The sequence below is a fragment of the Pangasianodon hypophthalmus genome, chromosome 13 (assembly GCF_027358585.1).
Source record: "Pangasianodon hypophthalmus isolate fPanHyp1 chromosome 13, fPanHyp1.pri, whole genome shotgun sequence".
Taxonomy (NCBI): domain Eukaryota; kingdom Metazoa; phylum Chordata; class Actinopteri; order Siluriformes; family Pangasiidae; genus Pangasianodon; species Pangasianodon hypophthalmus.
In genome coordinates this window covers 25882426-25899925 of record NC_069722.1, presented here as the reverse complement: position 1 = coordinate 25899925, position 17500 = coordinate 25882426, and the positions used below count along the sequence as shown (strand labels likewise).

General features: G+C 42.4%; 1 protein-coding gene across 2 annotated transcripts in view; it reads left to right on the top strand.

Annotated features, from left to right (window-relative positions):
* LOC113523797 (protein phosphatase 1 regulatory subunit 29) overlaps positions 1-17500 on the top strand; it is an 80449-nt gene that overhangs the window by 7124 nt on the left and 55825 nt on the right. The window contains exon 2 of one of the 2 annotated variants that reach the window (XM_053239358.1): positions 10677-10978. The exons of the other annotated variant lie outside the window; for it this stretch is intronic. The gene's annotated coding sequence lies outside the window, so the exon portion shown is untranslated. The remainder of the gene's footprint in view (positions 1-10676; positions 10979-17500) is intronic. 2 annotated transcript variants of the gene reach the window in all.

Sequence of the window (17500 nt, the reverse complement as noted above, 5' to 3'; positions counted from 1 at the left end):
GGTGATGGAGGATGTGTTACACTGGGGAGGTGATGGAGGGTGTGTGTTACATTAGGGAGGTGATGGAGGATGTGTTACACTGGGGAGGTGATGGAGGGTGTGTGTTACATTAGGGAGGTGATGGAGGATGTGTTACATTAGGGAGGTGATGGAGGGTGTGTGTTACACTGGGGAGGTGATGGAGAGTGTGTGTTACACTGGGGAGGTGATGGAGAGTGTGTGTTACACTGGGGAGGTGATGGAGGGTGTGTGTTACACTGGGGAGGTGATGGAGGGTGTGTGTTACACTGGGGAGGTGATGGAGGGTGTGTTACACTGGGGAGGTGATGGAGGGTGTGTGTTACACTGGGGAGGTGATGGAGGGTGTGTTACACTGGGGAGGTGATGGAGGGTGTGTGTTACACTGGGGAGGTGATGGAGGATGTGTTACACTGGGGAGGTGATGGAGGGTGTGTGTTACACTGGGGAGGTGATGGAGGGTGTGTGTTACACTGGGGAGGTGATGGAGGGTGTGTTACACTGGGGAGGTGATGGAGGGTGTGTGTTACACTGGGGAGGTGATGGAGGGTGTGTGTTACACTGGGGAGGTGATGGAGGGTGTGTTACACTGGGGAGGTGATGGAGGGTGTGTTACACTGGGGAGGTGATGGAGGGTGTGTGTTACACTGGGGAGGTGATGGAGGGTGTGTTACACTGGGGAGGTGATGGAGGGTGTGTGTTACACTGGGGAGGTGATGGAGGGTGTGTTACACTGGGGAGGTGATGGAGGATGTGTGTTACACTGGGGAGGTGATGGAGGGTGTGTGTTACACTGGGGAGGTGATGGAGGGTGTGTGTTACACTGGGGAGGTGATGGAGGGTGTGTGATGGTGGATGATGAACTGATTAATATTTGCTCCACGTCGACACTCTGCTCTCTGCTTCATTCTCTTTGCCGTGTTCTCACATTGTTCCGTCTCATGTTTTCCGCTCACGTTGCTTTTGTTCTCCCTCTTGTCTTATTCTCTTTCTCACATTTTTTGGCCTCACCTTATTTTCTCTCTTTCTCTCCTCTGACATTTAATTTAAACTGATGTCACGACATGTTTGTGCTCGAAACATCGAGGCTTCTTACGCTCCAGAAAACCTGATGACATCATTGTTTATGTAAGAGAGAAACGATATTTAACTCATCACTTACTCAGACAGACAGTGACTGGGGTGCCATTACTTTTGCACAGAGCACGCTGTAGTGGCTTCATCATTTCTGTATTGAAATTTTTATGTGAGCTCTTTCACACACACACACACACACACACACACACACACTCCTGAGTGAGCTGAATCACACTTCAGAGCCTCTCACTGAACCGTGTGGAGCTACAAACACTTTAGAGCCAGAAATATTCCAGGACTAAATGTGGAACGTTCTTTATTTTACCTTTTCGGGGTCACGGTGTATTTAACCGTGTTTAAACTGAGCATTTTAACTTCACACACATTAAAGTTATAAAAACATTCAAATTTGCTCACTGCTCTCTCTGTTTTACTCTGAACACAAACATAAACTCTGAATTCATCAGTGCACTGACCTGAGACTAATTAAATTATTCTCTTCTCCTTTACACACTGCAGCGAGTGTGTGTGTGTGTGTGTGTGTGTGTGTGTGTTCACATGTAGCTGTATGGTTTCATGGAACAATAGAGAGTCATTACATTTATAGCGACAGAAACAGATATAATGCGTTATAAACACAGCCTCGTGATTATAAGTGTAAAAAATGCAAAAACATTTTAAATGGGATCAAACAGAAAAATCAGAACACAAAGAGTTCAAAAGCAGGAAAACGGGCCATGACCCGGGAACTAGAACCGGGGCAGAGACATAAAAATAAAACAGGTATTACTGAGGAACACGACCCAGAAACACCAGCGTGGAACTCACAGCACACACTACAGCTGAGGAAAGACTGATGAAGGATGTTGTGTTACGCCACTGCATGTTCTCCATGTTCTCTCTTTCCCCTGTGTTCTCCATGTTCTCCATGTTCTCTGTCTCCGCTGTGTTCTCCATGTTCTCCATGTTCTCTGTTTCCGCTGTGTTCTCCATGTTCTCCATGTTCTCTGTTTCCCCTGTGTTCTCCATGTTCTCTGTTTCCCCTGTGTTCTCCATGTTCTCTGTTTTCCCCATGTTTCCCCTGTGTTCTCCATGTTCTCTGTTTCCGCTGTGTTCTCCATGTTCTCTGTTTTCTCTGTGTTCTCCATGTTCTCTGTTTCCCCTGTGTTCTCCACGTTCTCCATGTACTCTGTTTCCCCTGTGTTCTCCATGTTCTCTGTTTCTGCTGTGTTCTCCATGTTCTCTGTTTTCCCCATGTTTTCCTGTGTTCTCCATGTTCTCTGCATTAATGGTGCCATTATCAGGCTCATATCCATCCTATTTAAATCCAGCCTCTGTAAAAGGGAACCTTTATTAAAGCGTAATTGGACATTTTCCGTCTGCTAAATGTAATGAAGCTTTTATAAGGTGGAGGCCGAGACGGAGAACGTTCTCCCTGAGGCGTAGCAGCTCTCTGGGATTTTTCCATTAACTGCAGCGTATTGAATTCCCAGGTGAAGGTGCTGTACTACATGCTGCATTGTGGAGCCGGAATTAATTCCCCGCCGTTTCTCCGACTGTTCACATCATTTCACTCTCACTTTGATAAAAGCTGAAGCTTGTTAGAACCCGTGTGGTGTGATGGAAAATCCTCGCCGTGTGTAGTCATGCTAACAATGTTTCTCGAGTGTATATATAACTTCCAAATCTAACATGCTATAATTGTAGATGTTTTTTTATGATTCATTTTAACAAATAAAAGTAGAAAACTTCACTATTGTTGAGGATCATGCAAACAAACACTGCTTTATAAAGACGAATTATTAGAAAGGAGAACATTGTAAACTGAATCATGAACGACGTTCAACTTTCTAGAATATTCACAATTTTAGAAGCTAGCATGCTAAAATTTCTGCGTTTTGGGATTCAGATTGTGTGTGTGTGTGTGTGTGTGTGTGTGTGTGTGTGTGTGGATTTGTGAAAGTTCTCCTGAAAGCCCGACTGGGAGATTCGGAACATTCTCGCAGCTCGGATTATCCGAAAGTCTCCTGTTTTCTTTTAATGTGTAATGTTCTCCTGAGAGCTTCTGACATTTTCCTTCTGTTCAGGAACACAAACATTTCACAAAAATAAATAAATGGTTTCAAACTGTTTCAGATGGAGCTCAGTGCGTCTGCGTTCACATTTTCCTCAATCCGTGTGAAATCATTCCGACTGCAGATTCGGAGTTTATATGAAACTTAACGCTGTATAAAATCGGTGTTTATCTGCATGTTACATGTGATCTGATTTAAAGTTCCATGCAAGTGTGCTTTAATGATGCTGAGTGTGTGTGTGTGTGTGTTTGTAACCAGTTTTAAATTATTTCCATCTCAGAAAATCCTCATCAGAGTGTGATTATTGAGCACATAGTGAGAAGAGGAGTGTGTGAGCGCAGTAAAGTCGCTCAGTGCTTCATATTTTCTCGAGATTCAGGAAGAAGAACACACTGATTTTTGAAAACAACATAAAACACACACATTCTCCATGAGTCTAACAGATATATACCTCCTTTACTCCTTTACTCATCTGCTAATGTGACTGTGTTTTCTTACTGTTTTGTTGTTGTTTTCTGCACATAAGGATTTCACTCACCTTTTATACTTTACTTAGTAACTGTGTAAACTGTGACGTGACAATAAATCTGAATCTGAATCTGAATCTATTGCAACAGGAATTCATCTCACAACACATTCTGATGTTGAAAGTAATCAGACACAAACATTTACACAGCGATTATGCTTTTATTTAATGGATTATTAAACGGACGATACTTCACCGTCCTCAACATTTCCTCAGCTACAGAATGGAAAGCTGTCTCGACTCTCTGTCTTTAACCGTCTCTCTTTCTCACTGTGGCTCCTCCAGTCCTTTATTTTCTCTCCTTTTGGTTTTGGGTTCATCGTGATCACATGTAACGCTCGTCCTCTGTGTAAATGAGTCTGAGGAACAGGAACCAGGTCACTGCTGGTGTCAGAGTGGTGACTGAACTGTTTCCCACAATCCCCTGGGGCTCTCAGTGTGTTCATGTCCACTGGTTGTGAAATGTACATGAAGGACATCTACAGGTGGTGTGTCTCTGTCTCTCTCTCTCTCTCTCTCACACACACACACACACACACACGAGTCATGTGTCATTGAGAAGTGACTCGTGTCTCAGTGGGTGGATGAAGAGGGAACAGTAGAGTGGTGGAGTGATTGTGTGTGTGTGTGTGATTGTGTGTGTTTGTGTGTGTGTGTTTGTGTGTTCTGACGGTGTTTAAATAATAATAATAATTTTAATATATAATAATAATAAACAGTGTGTGTTCTTGCTCTGGTTGCCCAGGGAAATTCTGAGCTCAGGTTTGTACACAGATCTCCATCTTGTCTCACATTTGGTGTGTTTGTTGGGATTGTACGCTCAGTATGACACACACACACACACACACACACACACACGCTGTGTTCAGATGTGGTGGATGCTGAAGCTCCTGTGTGTTTTCTCTGCATGTTTCAGTGTGTATACTTTAACACACGCTGCTGATTAAAAACATGGGATGATTATTAAAACACACTCATGTGCTCGCTCTCACACACTGACGAGTAACACACCTGTATTTAAAACTGAGCACAGTGAATACACACACCTGCTGAACATGACACACACCTGCTGAACATGACACACACACCTGCTGAACATGACACACACCTGCTGAACATGACACACACACCTGCTTTACATGACACACACCAGTCGATCATGACACACACCTGCTGAACATGACACACACACACCTGCTTTACATGACACACACCTGCTGAACATGACACACAAACTGATAACACACACTGATAATCACTCAACTCATCACTCCGCCCATCACCCCGACCTTTCGCTACAGTATTATGCTATTATAAGTACCTTATGGACACTGTATACAAATCTGATGAGAATTTCATTGGATCATAATCCATATTTAGAGTCAAACACACACACACACACACACACACACACACACACTGCAGGGTCAGTGCCATTCAATTCCTCTTGGTGTAATGAATTGAGATCCTCAGAGACCATCTTCAGGTCCTCTCTCTCTCTCTCTCTCTCTCTCTCTCTGTCTTCTTGCCCACATTTTTCTCTCTTTCTCTCTCGCTGACTCTGTCCATCCATCACAGTGACACTGAGGTTCATGCAGTCGTGTGTGTGTGAGTCAGTGTGAGAGCATACGGCAGCAGGGTGAAGGCTGGATGGAAAAACAATGACTAAAAGAGCTGGCACATGTCCCTCTGCATTGGAACACTGTCTAATATGTGTGTGTGTGTGTGTGTGTGTGTGTGTGAGAGACACCTGATGGTTTTTATGCTCTGTGCTTTAACCAGCAGATGGAAAAGTGCTGCTCTGCTCCTCTCTCTCTTTCTCAGCAGGTCTCACAGTCAGATCTCTCCCTCTTTCTCTCTCCTCTAAATGACTCTCCATCACTCCGTATTCCCGCCTGAGCTCGGATAAAAACACGGTCCCACTGAGACGACACGCAAAAATCTCCAAAAGTTTGGAGTCGTCTGTGTAGTTAAAGTGAGGAGAGAAAAATATTTTAGAACTGGAGAAAATAAGATCCTCAGAGAGAGTGAGAACGTGCTCCAGGGTCTCGCAGGGGAACTGAGGGGAAATAAAACGCAGAATTTAAAACTGATTTTAAATCGTTAGAAGAAAACACACACACACACACACACACACACACACACTAAAGGTCTGATATTACACCAGTATGATGGTATAAAATGATGAGGAAATCTGAGATGTTAACATTTCTTCATATCAGAAGAGATCATTATAATAATCTACTGAAAGCTCAATACATTTACAATCATATAGAAAATATATTTCTGATCATTAACCATTTCCCTGCCGGATTATACGAATTTATTATAACAGCAGTAAATCTGTTGATGATCATCAAGCACATATTAGTGTGATGGGTTTTATATTATTTACATAAAGCCATAATCAGTTTTTTTCTGCACAGATGTGGCAAGAACACGCACTTCACCTCTTGAGGACAGTGTGTGTGTGTGTGTGTGTGTGTGTGTGTGTGTGTGTGTGTGTGAGTGAGAGACTCTGTCGCCTCCTGGTTCCTGGTTCTTTATTCCTTTTTTGCCAGCTGGAATCCTGACTGATGGTCTCTATCTGGGATTAGTTCCACTTCAGGTTTTTTAGATGCTGGTCATTCTTCTGCTTGTGGCTGAAGTCAACCTTCATCACCGTCTCCATCACGAGATCATGGAGGGTTATCGTCCTGGCCCATGGCAGTACAGGCATTTCCTCCTGGCTGATGGACTTCATGCTGTGACTCTCCATCACTTTATCCCGTGGGAACGTCGCTGTGAGAGACAATGATCTTTGGCACGTCCGGACTCAGCTAGTCAGTGTTCTCTCTGGCAGAACCAGATCTTACTGTGTGATCTCCGTAAGCTCCTGACTTCACACTGAGATCCTCTAAACTTTACACACTTTAACCTGTGGAGGAGTCCACTCTGCCCCTGCCTTCACACTAGCAGGTGACGACTCTCTCTTCTCGCGCATAGTTTGTCACTTGTGGGCGTGGCCTCTGAAGAGAAACAGGATTAGCCAAAATGTACAGCCTGCAGCCAGTATATGATTTCTACATCACTTTTGTTAAATTTGTATTTAAGTTTGATTTAAGAGCTTAGCTTCAAACTAGCTTTGTTCTCAGATTAGTTTAGCAAAGTGAGCTAACTGTACTAGCTGTGTACACTCACCAGAGGCTCCAGCGATCTGCGCTACTTCCTTACAGCTTTATTTTTCTTCATAATATCTCTATACACGTTTAATGAGAGCTCGTATATGACAGAAGAATATGAAACTGCATTTATTAGTTTTTCTTTCATTTTTTCTTTAAACAGTAAATGGGAACGAAGTGCAGGTAGGAGCTAAAGTTGTGAGCAGGGAACTGATGAAACCACACGCGGCGTAAGATCAGTCCGAGGAATCGTTCGAGCTGATCGTTTGGATTTGTCGCTTCTTTACAGTGTGATACCCAATTTGGATTTATGATTTCAAATGTTGCTGTTGCTGAAATTATGGCTCTGTGTCGTGCGTGTAAGTAGAAAATGAAGGATTGCGTGCTAATGTGAAAGTAGGCTGACAGTTTATACACGTGAGAAGTGTTACGCTGCTGAAACTCGTGTCGGCGTTGCAGCTGCTGTCCGTGGTGCTGATCCCGAGACACATCAGAGTTCACAAAGCACTCAGGATTCAGTACAGTTTCTCTAATGAACATGAAAAATCATTTAAGAGTCGCGGGTAAAGTAAACAGGTGTCATGTAGATATTTCTATAAATAATCTGCACATTGTTAATAATTGGGATGAACTGGATGATGTATTTTGTTGGTCTGGGTCAGTGGAGGATCTGAGTGCCTCACAGAACAGGAAAATTAATTATTTAGCTGTTTAATAGCTTTAATATCTTGCACTTGGATGCTCAGGAAAGGTCAGGTCAAAGGTCACAGGTCATTCCCCTAGACTGCTTTCTGTTTAAACAGACACAAATTCCCTCAGTGGACGTGAAAATGCAGAAGCACTGAATTAAATCATCACTCGAATAAAGAGCTCTTGTTTTGGAAGAGGAAATGAACAGAGTGGTGTGTGTGTGTGTGTGTGTGAGAGAGAGAGAGTGTGTGATATCAACTACTGAGATCAACTAGTGTGTAGTTTTAGCAGCAACACCAGATTGTTTCATGTCAAATACATACAGTGCTGTAGCGTAGCAGTCGAGCTTACGGATGCGATCAGGAGGCGCTAATCATTAGATAAAGGAAGAGTGTAGAGACGTGTTACATTTCACATCATACTGAGAAGTTCAGCAATAATAGCCAATTAGCACAGAGTCAGAGATGTAGAGCACATTTACAGACTCGAGGGGGAAAAGACAGAGAGAGAGAGGGAGAGAGAGAGGGAGAGAGAGGGAGAGAGGGAGAGAGAGAGGGAGAGAGAGAGAGAGAGAGAGAGAGGGAGAGAGAGAGGGAGAGAGAGAGAGAGGGAGAGAGAGAGAGTGGATGTATGATGTGATCAGTGAATATGATTATAATGCAGCACTTAAACCATCAAGAACACAAACAGGAAGTGAGATAAAACATTGTGTGTGTGTGTGAGCACTGTTCAGAAGTTGCGTGAGAGTTACGCACAGGGGGCGGAGCTTGTCTAAAACAGGGGCGTGTCTCAGTTACGCTCGATTCTGATCTTGAGCTTCAGCGCATGTTTCTTGCGTGATCTCGGCTCGAGTGAGGAGCAGCGTTACGTCCAGCTCCAGTCCGACGCATACCTGTTTCATCTGATATAAAAAAATAAAATGTAAAGTAACAGGATGTGCTGGATCAAGTGCTATTCTATGCACTGCTGATTAATGAGTGTGGATTTTTGTTAAATTAAACCAGTGATTAATGTGAAAATTAACTCGGACCATTCGTCAGTTTATTGGTGATATTCTAGACTCTTATTAGATTTATTTCAGTGCTTCGTCTTCAACTTCAGAGGTGTGTTTTATTTACATGCAGGTGATTTTAATAATCTGAATGTGGAGCTCAGAAAATCCACTTAAGCAGCTGCGTAACCCGACTCTGAATACCAGCAACTTTCCTCACGGAAATACTGACGTGAACTTTGGACTTTTTTCATTTTACCATTTATCAAAAACTTATAAAAATTTGGTAAGCTGGAGTTTAATTCATTTTAATGTGACACATGTAGCATATATATGTGTATAAGAGAGAGTTAATTAGTGTTATTCACCTGATAACAGCAAATTCCTCTGACTGACACTGACCATAACACACACACACACACACATACACACACACACACACACACACAGCTCGTGCTTTCAGTAGGAAGTGAAGAGTGATGTAATCCTGTTGAAAAAAGATGATCTATCAGAGCGTTATTAGATTTGACGCGGCTCAGACGTTTCCTCTCTGCTCTGTTCCGTCTCCACTCCGGAGGATCCAGTTCCCACTTTACGATCACGCTCGGTTATTTCCAGATCTTTAAACACATTCCAGCAAATCAGAAGGGAAAATGGAGAAGGAGCTGATGATGATGATGGACTGAGTAGAAGCTGTGGAGCATCAGAGAGAAGAGCGAGAAGATCATTCAGTCTCACTGAAACTCACATGACTCAGGAGATGATTTACTCAGAAAGATTTCTGATCAGTTTCACTTCTGATGGTTTGAGTTTATAAAAGCTTTTACATTCATTTATTACTCCCATGAAGAATACAGACAGTGAGACAGTGAGAGAGAGAGAGAGACAGGGAGAGAGTGAAACAGTGAGAGTGAGAGAGACAGGGAGAGAGTGAAACAGTGAGAGTGAGATGGTGAGAGTGAGACAGTGAGAGAGTGAGACAATGAGAGAGATAGTGAGAGTGAGACAGTGAGAGTGAGACAGTGAGAGAGTGAGACAGTGAGAGAGTGAGACAGTGAGAGTGAGAGAGAGACAGGGAGAGAGTGAAACAGTGAGAGTGAGATGGTGAGAGTGAGACAGTGAGAGAGTGAGACAATGAGAGAGATAGTGAGAGTGAGACAGTGAGAGTGAAACAGTGAGAGAGTGAGACAGTGAGAGTGAGAGAGAGACAGGGAGAGAGTGAAACAGTGAGTGAGACAGTGAGAGTGAGACAGTGAGAGTGAGACAGTGAGAGTGAAACAGTGAGAAGGTGGCCGTTGTCAGGGACAACAGCATTATGGCGAGCACAAATCCTCCCACACCATCTCAGGCTTTTTTTCCCTCCTCCTCCACTTGGGCTTTAATCGTGTCTTTCACTCCCTCTGGTCACCTCTATCCCTCCATCCCTCCATCTCTATATCCCTCCATCTCTCCACAGTTTCCTCTTATCTTTCTTCTCTTTCCCCTGTCCTATTTTCTCTCCTTCTCTTTAAGTACTTCTCATCCCACCATCCTGCTTTAGTCATGCTGCCTCATCGATTAGTCACTGATTGATGGAGAGATGTCTATCTCTCTGTCTCTCTCTCTCTCTCTCTCTCTCTCTTTATCTGTCTCTGTTTCTCTCTCTCTCTCTCTCTCTCCCCATGTCAGCGCTTATTTATGTCAAATTACTGAATCCATGACTTGGCCAACATACAGATTTCCCTCCGGCTTGTTTCCATCACACTCTTCCTCTCCCTTTATCTCTCGTTCTTTATCATTTCTCTCTGCCTTTATTTCTCCAGTGGCGTTCTCTCTATCTCCTTTTGCTACCTGATTCTCTTCTCGTCTTCTTTTTCTCCTTCAGCTCTTTTCATCTTTACCAATTCGTTTACTTTCTCTTTCTCTTCTTTACATCCAGCCTTCTTTTCTTTCTTCTCTTTTCTATCACTTCTCTGTAGTTTTGTTAAACCTGAAACAGTGAGAAAAACAAAAGCAACAAGAAATATCAACATATATTCCTAACTTTCTTCACTAAACCCTTCTTCATTCTTCTTCTCCTTCTCTCCTCTCTCTGTCTCTTTCTCTGTCTCTCTGCCTCTCTCTCTTTCTGTCTCTCTCTTCTTTTCATCCTGTTTCAGTTGCAGTTTATCAAAGCCACACTGAGCTCCAGAGACCGTGAAGAACCAACCAGAGAGAGACAGAGTGTGTGTGAGGCAGCGTGTGTGTAAGGCAGCGTGTGTGAGACAGCGCGTGTGTGTGAGGCAGCGTGTGTGAGACAGCGCGTGTGTGTGAGGCAGCGTGTGTGTGTGTGTGTGAGACAGCGTGTGTGTGAGGCAGCGCTCTTCCTGAAGACCAGAACATCAGGCAGAACGTTGAGATCAGCCCGAGATCAGAGGAGATCTTGGCAAGTTCCAGCGACGCTGAAGAGACCTGAGATCAGGTGAGGATGAAGCTCTACACTTCCACTTTGCTGGTTTAGTGTGTGAAGTGTGTGAGGACTCGCTGTGATGATGTCATCTTCACGCGACTGCTTTGAATGCTGCCCCAGCTCTCTTCGGCTTCTGTGTGATTTTTTTTTTACATTCTCTTCTGTGTTTGTGATTATAAAACAAGCTGAACACAAACTTGTTCTTGCTTTGCACTATGGACCCGATGTAGTAGAATTCCCAAACCGGAGTAGGAGGAGCTCTTGAGAATTTCGAGTGGTTTGGAGGACAGAAACTTCCATGTTCTCACACAGTCACAGAAGCAGCATTTTAGTTTTAACTATGCATACGTGTACACAAGATGGCTGCCACGTGTATCCTGCTCTCACCTGGAGTGTCGCTTGTATACGTTCCTATGCTACATTATATGGCTACGCATTGCAATACCAGCATTAACAGTGGGGGGGCAGTGTAGCACCGTGTGACACTGTGACCGCTACTGACCAAACACACCAGCGCTGTGTCTCAAACCACATCCTCATGTACAATTCTAGGCCACAAGGTCAAAGAACAAGGCTGCTCACGTTGCTGCTGCTTCTGTACGCACATACAAACTCACGTGTCATGTATAAACCATGTACAATGTGTGTGTCTAAAAGTGGGCGTGGCTTCAGCGTGTGCTAGCTGGAGTGTGATGCGTTCAAATCGTTTCCTCTCTTTGGTTTGTGAAATTTCACATGAACTGATGTCTGTTATGGTTATGTTTGACTCGGTTCTAGATGTGAACCGGTGCAGGAAAGCGGACCTGTCTGTCTGTCTGTCTGTCATAGTGACAGATTCTGTATAAAAACACGTCCGTATTTCAGTGGCTCCTGAACCCTGTCACACACACTGAGGGGATAAAGTGTGAGTTTACTGGATTATAAGCATCAAGCTCCGTTCTTTTCCTTTAGCGCCGTTACAATGGAGTCTCACGCTGAGAATTCAGTTCCACAGCTTCTCCTCGGCTAACGGCTGTCCTCTTCATGTTATTCCACTCTGCAGAACACGTCATTTGTTTGATGCTGAATAAGCACTGTTCTGATTGGCCACCTCAGTGAGGGGGCGGGGTGTAATTATGGACATCATTAGCAGCTGCTAAATCCTTAGCTAACTGGCTAACATCTGTTTGGGGACTGAGAGTGTTTACGGTGTGGTTTAGTGGTCGAGTGAGCATCACTTTGTCTCTCTCTCTCTCTCTCTCTCTCTCTGTACTGGGTATGATGACTACACTACTGCGCTTTTCATTTATCCGCTTGTTTGCAGTTGTGACTGGTTTGTAAATTAAAATCTACAATAATTGACATTTTCTTTTGCAGACTTTTATGAAATCTGAAATCAGAATCTCAATTCTGAAACTTTTAGATGTAAACATAGCTGCTGTCTCTTTTCACTTTTATCATCTTGTTCTCGAGACACACTCCGTCACTCTGTTATTGGAACGGAGTGTAAAATAATCCATTACACATCGCTCACGTTCTCTCCGAGTGCTGGAGATTGTTCCTGTGAGTTTTTCTACATTTCTGCTGCTCGAGTTGAAACGTGTTTAAATTCATACCAGCTCCTGATAAATGCAGAAATCCTGCGGCCAATTACTGAGATTTACCAACCTGTTACACACACACACACACACACACACACACACACACACACACACACACACACACACACACACACACACTCTCTCTCTCTCTCTCTCTCTCTCACACACACACACACACACTCACACACACAGTACAGTTCTGATATACAACACAGAAGGCTTCAGGGAAATGGTATAAATTGGAGAGAAACAGTATTTTAGAAGGAAAAAGCGAACAGTATGAGATGCTTTAGACGGCTAACACATGCAGCGTTCTGAAACGGTTCCACTTCGAATCCCCTCTGAGATGTAAAACTTTCTCCCTCACTGAGGAACCTTTTACTGCTTTATAAAAGTATCACAGTTTTTCATATTTAAAAGAATGTAAAAGCTGGAAGGATCAAAATATTTACTCATTTGGCTCAGAAACTGTTGGAATAGATATTAGAACTGCCAAATCCCTTAAAACATTTAGTATTGAAATGATTTCAAATATAAATTAGGTATAAATTAGTATGAAGGTTATGTTACGTGGCAATCAGACGAGCAAACATTTATGTTTATACTGTATAAACACAGGAGGTGAACTCTGGCTGTTTATGCAGCGATATGCAAACACTTTCCAATCGAGACATTTAATGTACTAGCTGTAATGTTAGAACTTTCCGGTGAATTAAAGGGGATGGAGTGATACCGCTCCCTAGTGACAGGCCGCTTTATCCTATTTTCCTACGTCAAGCAACACGGGGCATTCGCTTGAGAAAACGCGTGTTTCTGTAGACTTGTGTTAAGCGACTAAAAGTGAAACACAGGAATTTAAACATTGCACAGTGCATTTCTCCTTTTAATGTGTAAATATTATGTAAATTTGAACAGTATTCAAAAAGTGACATTCATTCACGATCCTGATCTCAGATACTGTGTGTGTGGAGTTTCACATGTTCTCTTCATGTGCGTGTGGGTTTCCTCCGGGTTCTCCAGTTTCCTCCCAAAAACATGCTGGAGGATTGTGATAATTGACTCCTAAGTGTGAATGAATGAGGATTGAATGAGAGGCATCACATCCGGGGTGTATTCCTGCCTCACTCCCAGCATTCCCGGGAAATTCTCCAGATCCTCCTTCACCCTGACCAAGATAAAACTCTTACTGAAGATGAATAAAGGAGTTAAGAGTGAGACTCGCTCAGCTTTCCCAAACCTGGTTCTGAGTCAGATTATCAGCCAAACACCCGACGCTGCATTCACTCAGACCTGAAACAGATCATCAGGATGGCTGAGTGATGAAGGGTTGGGGTTAAATAAACGGAGTTATATTTCTACACATTCTCATTACTGTGTGTTTTACATTAAAACAGATCAGTGAACATGTGGTTGAGGATCGTGCTGTTATTCTGACTAAATAAATGGGCTTCTCAATAACGCAATGCTTTATTAAAACTCTCACATAAAACATTTCTGAGCCTCATGAGCAGTCATAACACTCAGAAAATTAAATAAATTTAGTTTGTTGAAGAACTCGTGCATGTTGTACACTTTTACCAGGCTAGTGCTGCAGTAACGACCGAGTCAGTAATGTTCAGCTCTGAGGAAAAGGAGATCAGAGCTGTGTTCATTACTGAGTACAGAAATGCTCAGGACCGCGAGACAAACACCTTCACTATCAGACTTATACAGCACGAATCTTTATTCTAAAGGGAGTAAAAAAAAGGAGATCTCACATATACTGAATATAATCCCTTTACCTCCATTTGTCATTTTAACCCTCAGTGATGATCCTGTGCTAAAAATAACATCCAGTTTCACTGCAGATTAAATCAGAGGAATTAGTGATATTTCTGATCTCACTCTGATTTCAGAAAGAGTTGTTGAGAGAGAATGTTGTGGAGCGGTGGAACTGGCTCTTTCTCTGAAGGTTCACACCGTAACAGTACAGAAATAACTCTCCTGAAGCGTTCAGAACACGTGTGGTGAAATAATAAAACACAATAAAATAATGTTCTTATTCTGGAAATGTCTGTCTTCATGAAAATGTTGTAGGAGTGTTTACATAAAATGTTCTCAGAGCACAAACAGTCGACAAGTTGAATGCTCTCAGTATGAGAAGTGTCTGGAAATGTTCTGCCACCTGTAACGCCCTGCTCACTCACAGATCTGTTAAACAGTAAGAACTGATTTAATTTACACGTTTTAAATGATGTCCTTCCAGCTTATTTTAGCGTTTCATCCCTCAGTAAAATGAGAGTTTCTATATTTAGTAGTGTGAGTGAATGAGAGAGTCACACTCATACTTCTGAACGTGTGACTCAATCTTAAATCACACTTATTTAACTGAATAGTAAAGAACTGAGGACTTAGAGCTGCTAACACACTGTATACACATTTACATGACTGTTAATTTAAAATAAAAAATAAAAACAAGTAAAAAATGCCGCCATGCAATGCAGACGTGCTCGTGGTCAAAAACACAAACACACACAGCAGCTGAGGGAAGTGATTTAAACACCCACAGGTTAACGAGGTGTAACAGGAAACAGGTGTGAGAGAGAGAGAGAGAGAGAGAGAGAGAGAGAGAGAGAGAGAGAGATAAAGTCTGGACTGGAATATTTGTGGATTCAAAAAGATATTCATCACTTTAAGTAAATTTCTGGCTGAAGATTACTGCATTTTTTATGATCGTATAAAATTTATAAATCAGTGGCCTGAAAATTCCTGGTTCTCAGAAAAAGAGACACAAATTCATCTTTAGCACCCAGACGAGGATGAGTTTCCTTCTGACTCTCGTTCCTCTCAACGTTTCTTCCTCATATTATCTCAGGGAGGTTTTCTCACCACCGTCACCTCTGTCTCGCTCATTAGAGATAAATTCATACATTTATAAGTTTAAAATTTATGTCCTGATTTTCTATATTTCTGTAAAGCTGCTTTGTGACAATGTCCCTTGTTAAATGCGCTATAGAAATAAAACTAAATTTAATTGAATTGACCATAATTTATACATGCAGAATGAAAACAATGAAATGTTACTGATATATACAGTATATATGAGCTTTTGGTGTTTTCTCTCTTTCTTCCTCTGCGTATATTCCGCGTGATTATTTTGTCACTTTGAGAAGCAGCTGTTTTTGTGCACTGTGTCACTTTTACAGTTTAATTTGCTTCTTTCAAAAGTTTTAACAACCTCAGTACATCACCTCGTCCTTGAAGGTGTAAAATCCACATCTTTCAGTGTAGAAGCAGCTGCTGATCTGCTCTGGAGAGGAAACGACAGATAGTTCAGCTTCTCAGCTCCGTCACTGCGTTTATTACTGAGTACTGAAACTCCAGCAGCTGAAGACATTAGCGTTAGCTTAATCCAGCTCTTTATTTTACAATGTGTGTGTGTGTGTGTGTGTGTAGAAGTCTGATCCAGTTTCAGAATGCTGACTAATCATCCTCAATAAAAGCAGGGAATCTGTTAGTCATCATTTTTTTATTCATTAAATTTAATCCTGTGTTCAAATCGAACTGATTTAATTCCATACAGAGAGAGAAATAAACTCAGTTTGTCTAAGAAACACCATATTTACAAAATTTGATAGATGGAATTCATTAAAACATTAAATCTTTAACCCTAAAAGTAAATTATAAAATAAATAATAACAGACATTCACAACCAAATAACTATTAATCACTTAAACTCTCCCACTGTCAGCCAATCAGAGTGCAGCGTTCTCTTAACCAATCAGGTACTGTCATGTTACAAAGCGTAAACTCCTCTGTCCTGAAGACGTCAGAAAACTTAAAGTTACAGCTTTACCTCTGACTGTTACAAAGCGCTGACACTGGAGACTCCTTCCATACATGCTACATAAACATCTCCTTACAAAAAAACGTCACCGTATTAATGATGTTTAATCCGTTTATGTGGAGCTTCTGCTGTACACGTCCCTGTGAATGAGCTGTTACTATAGAAACGATAACGTATCAGAGCGAGTGCATTAATATAAACCTGCACTACTGCCAGAGCTGCTGTTATAGAAAACTAATCAACACTAATCACAATCAATTCTGACCAATCAGAATCCAGAATTCAGCAGCGCTTGATGTAAATAACATGAAATAAACTCACATTAAAATGAATTAGTGTGTGGACTTTCTGCTTTAACAGTTTCACAGCAGTGACCAACTCACACTGTGTGTGTATGTGTGTGTGTCACTGTGTGTGTACGTGTGTGTGTGTGTGTCACTGTGTGTGTGTCACTGTGTGTGTCACTGTGTGTGTATGTGTGTGTGTGTGTGTCACTGTGTGTGTCACTGTGTGTGTGTGTGGGTGTGTGTGTGTGCGTGTTGGGGGGGTGAGTTTGGGAACGCTGTTGACAGTAAAGGTCGGTCATGTGGAGCAATCAGCTTAGAACCTCCAGGGAGACAAAATGCAGGAACGCACAGGGGGAATAAACTGTCTCTCTCTCTCTCTCTCTGTCTCTCTCTCTCTCTGTCTCTCTCTCTGTCTCTCTCTCTCTCTCTCTGTCTCTCTCTCTCTCTGTCTCTCTCTCTGTCTCTCTCTCTCTCTCTCTTTCTCTGTCTCTCTGTTTCTCTCTCTCTGTCTCTCTCTCTCTGTCTCTCTCTCTCTTTCTCTGTCTCTCTGTTTCTCTCTCTCTGTCTCTCTCTCTCTGTCTCTCTCTCTCTCTCTGTCTCTCTGTTTCTCTCTCTTTCTCTGTCTCTCTGTTTCTCTCTCTCTGTCTCTCTCTCTCTCTTTCTCTGTCTCTCTGTTTCTCTCTCTCTGTCTCTCTCTCTCTCTCTGTCTCTCTCTCTCTCTCTCTCTCTCTGTTCAGTTCATCAGTACTTTATTGGCATGAATGTTATAAATCACATTGTTGCCAAAGCAAATAGTGCAGGTAGATTAAACCAAAATTCATACAAAAAAAAAACAAACCCA